Genomic DNA, 4,189 nt, shown 5'->3' on the forward strand with positions numbered 1-4,189 from the left:
ATGTGTATCCGGGGAGTGGTTACCCCTTGTTCGCTATGTTGCCATCGTTAGATACCCTAGGGAGTGTGCCCATATGTATCCGAGGAGTGTGCCTCTAACAACCATAGCTCTATCCAGATAACTAGTTCACGCCCGTCCTTACGGCCCGGTGTGAGGTTTCCCACCTAATAGCGCTATCAACTAAATACCTCCATTGCCCTCCAGGCAATAACCAAAACCGATTAAGTTGTTTACCCAATGTTTCCCTTCCGAATGTTTACCAGTTGTCCCAAACCACCGGGACGCATGCTTAGAGAAATGCAATGAACTCACCTTGATTTGCTCGGCAGAATATTTCACTTGTTAATTTATTCAATACTCGCGACCTAGGAGAGTGTTTGGTAATGATCAGTTTTACAGTTTGTTTACACATAGATCACATCAGTGGTTGTCACGTATGGCACGTATAACAGTTAAGCAACCATTCAAGCAAAGAACAATGATTGTCCAAACAGTTGATCCAATAGTACATAGTATCGAGTAGTCCAGTCAAGTTACAAGGTTCGATCCAATCAACAATCCCAATCCGATTATCCAACCCTAACCAGATTGCCCTTAACACTATAGAACCGATCCGGATGGCCCAAGTCCATCCGGTTAATATATAATTCCATCCGGTTAATATATATATTCAACCTATCCATCCCATACCTCCTATTATTTATGAAATCGTTTGTTATAAGGTAACCCATTTAATCAACTGTCCGGCCCAAATCAATACATTAAACCCAATAAAACATTTAACCTAGTGGTGGGTTCAAATAAACAAACGCAGCCCAACCTAGCAGGCCGTTAATGCTGGCTAACCCACTGACCAGAGGCCCAACGTCCCTGCGTCCCGTCACGCAGCCCAGCCCGGCCGGAGCCTCACTTCACAGCGGGGCCCAATAGACTTGGCCCAATTGCGTTTGCTTGAAGTGCACACCTCAATAGTCTATTGCGGCCCAATCCAACTACCATGTTCTCACAACACCTTATAGCCTAATCCAGTTTCTTTCTACCCAAATCTGACCGGCCCAGTTAACGTTATGTTATCCAATTAATGTGCTGTTGTATTTTAATAGTTTTTCCTTTATGTTAATCCTCAATCAATCGATTAACAATCCTTAGTGCACCCATGAACAAATCGATTACCGAAACATGATTACTAAAACATATATACTGTTTCATAATTTTACATATAACGAATAGTATACTTGGTATGATCGCATATTAACATAGTCAGGTATGTTATTTAAAGTGCACAAGAACTCTAAATGTTTTTCATACTTTGAACCCAAGAACACTTATACCACAGGTTATTATGTCTAATTTAACCTAACAATCCTCACATAAACAAGCAAGTCTACTGCCAAATAATTAGTTTGTTAAAGACATACAACAAGATCATGCAACCGTAAAACCATTAACACCTTAGATAGAAGTTACTAACCAAAAGTTTCGGCTAATCAGAGTTATCTCGATCAGTGGGGGGGGGGGGGTTTCTCCTGCTGCCGATCGTATGAGAGAGATAGGGTAGGGTTTGTTGTGAGGTTATGCGCAAATTAATAATGTGTGGGGAGATATAGTTGCACTTTTACGTATCCTACAAGTAATACATATCTAGCCTAACAGGCCGGTTACAACAACTAATCAGTGGGCCGATGAACAAGTAATGGGCTCAAGCCCAATCACCTACTTACAACAACAAGAGGGAGCCGGTCATTACTTGTGTTGGGCTACTAGGTTAGCGGCCCAAGATTGTTCAACTAAAGGAGGAATCGGGCTGGACCGCACTAATTAAAACAGGATATGCGTACCGAAGCCTTAATATACATGGGCCTAAATATGTTGGAACACTCGTTTATATGTTAGTGGGCTAAGACGGGTATTGTGTGTGTCAACTGTGCTACATGTTTCATTTGGGCCTTGTCTAATATGTGTTGATACGTTAATAGAATGCACACTAGATTGTATGATTGAACTATGGTTATGTGGAACATGAATTATGTCCGAAGTTTAGATTGTTTATTTACGAGCGTTTTCTTATTTATATTATTGCAAGGGACGAACACAAGAATAACTAAGAAAAAAACAGAATCATGAGACTAAGATACTAACCATTCAAGTCCGGGTTGTCACATCATCCCCAACTTGAAGGAAATTTCGTCCCGAAATTTGGCGAGCGCCAAGTGTGAGAGGAACGAAGTGAGAAATCAGGATTGTTGCGGGTTCTGCTCTGTTGTGACATTATCCCCAACTTGAAAGAAATTTCGTCCCGAAATTTAGCACGTAGTCACTGTGGAATCTAGTTAGGTTGCGTGGTTTCCTGGTTTTTCTTGGGGTGTCACATCCTTCCCCCGTTGATTGGGAATTTCGTCCCGAAATTCCACTGTAGTTTCAGTAGTAGACTTACGTTCATTGCACAACTGGGGATACTTGCGTTTCCTTTGATTTACTTGTTATCAGGTGAACTCTGGGCCACGAAGGGAGTTCCAACGAACTCGAACAAGAGGCATTGCATCAACCAATAGGCACCGGGTAGTACAAAGGCCAACGAGAGGTTTACCATAATTAAGGTAACTGTCGTAGAGTCAAAGATGTGACTCTTGTGGTGCAAGGGTAAAAAGAGGTAAGGTGACGACTCAGTACAAGAAATATCCTTTAAACGATAAAATAAGAAACCCATTCAAATTAAACCATATAAGTCAATACATCGAATATTCGCAAAAGTTTTAATCACCATGATTGTTTATACGAAAACAGCTGAAAGAAAAATAACTAGATAAACGATTGAAAGATGAGTCAGTCGTCCACGTCACCATCCCCGAGGTCACTACCATCATCATCGTCTCCGTCATTATCCGAGACCTCCTCTGGCTCTTCTTCCTCCTCTTCCGGCTCTTCCTCCTCCTCTTCGGGCTCTTCATCAGACTCTTCCGCCTCTGGTTCGGGAGGTGCCGGGACTGGGGCTGGCTCGGGTTCAGGTGCGAAGCGGGCTTCCTCCAACTGATGGACCCTCCAATCCATCATACCTATCCTTTCGGCATGCGAGTTAAGCCTTTCATGATCCACTCGAGCGTCTCTCAGTATCAGACCTTGTACCTCACGCCCTTTTAGGGCTTCTGCCTTCAAGTCAGTAGTTCTCCTATTAAGTTCCTGTATCTGCTTCTTTTGAGCTTCCACTCGCCCTCCTAGGGTATCAACCTTTCTTAGTAATTTCTGATTTTGCTCCATTAAGACTTGGTTTTGTCCTATTAGAATCTGGTTATAATCTCGGAGGGCCTTACTCACAGCCGACTCGGCCTGATCGCTGAGGGAGTTAACTGGTAGTGCATGCGTAGGTCGGGAGGACGACTCCCCGCCCTGTGCGAGTCTCTTCCTATAAGCAGCACGCGTCTCCATCTGACGCGGGGGTGAGTGAGTAGCAGCGGGTGCCTTCCCTGGCGCCCGGGATTGGTCGAAAGATGCGGACGGTGCAGACATGCCTGGCGAGTTGATGACGTAACGCAAGTTAAACGAAAGAATGCACACTCACAACGTACCAAAAGAGGGTATTAACGCAGAAAAGGAAAAAAAAAAGAATGACAGAAAAGAGTAAGCACACAAGGTTTCAATCAACAGTTGCTACGTCCGTTTCCTCGTCCACTCATGGTTCTATAATAGGGGAAGGGGACAAATTTAGGAGTCGAGAACGAGAAAAGTGTTCAGGTTTATCATGTTAGGGACGATTAACTACCATGTTCATACACAAACAGGGAAGAACCCCTCTTACACTCGTTAAGCCTCATTGGGATTTACATGCACCACGCGTTATTATTATGTGTGCACCCATGATAATAAGGCGGTTTGCATGCTCCTCTCAATGCTCCTTAACTTATGTTTGAAGTTTCTCCCACCCCAATCAACGCAAAATAAGCACTACCAACAAGATTAGAATTTACTAGATGCAAGTGTTATGTTACACTATCAATGTGTCATGATGCTTACCATGTCGTATCGTGCATGCTATAAATATAGTTACGTTTACTAGGCATATAAAGCATGAGCTAAGGAGGGACGAACCTTGCAGTCTGAAGCTGAGTGTCATGGTCATCGTTTGGATCAATTCGGTTATAGTCTGGTTTTATGAAAGCATTTTTAAAACCGAGTTCTCTATAACCAGTGGCTC

This window comes from Helianthus annuus, chromosome 9 (assembly GCF_002127325.2).
Source record: "Helianthus annuus cultivar XRQ/B chromosome 9, HanXRQr2.0-SUNRISE, whole genome shotgun sequence".
Classification (NCBI taxonomy): domain Eukaryota; kingdom Viridiplantae; phylum Streptophyta; class Magnoliopsida; order Asterales; family Asteraceae; genus Helianthus; species Helianthus annuus.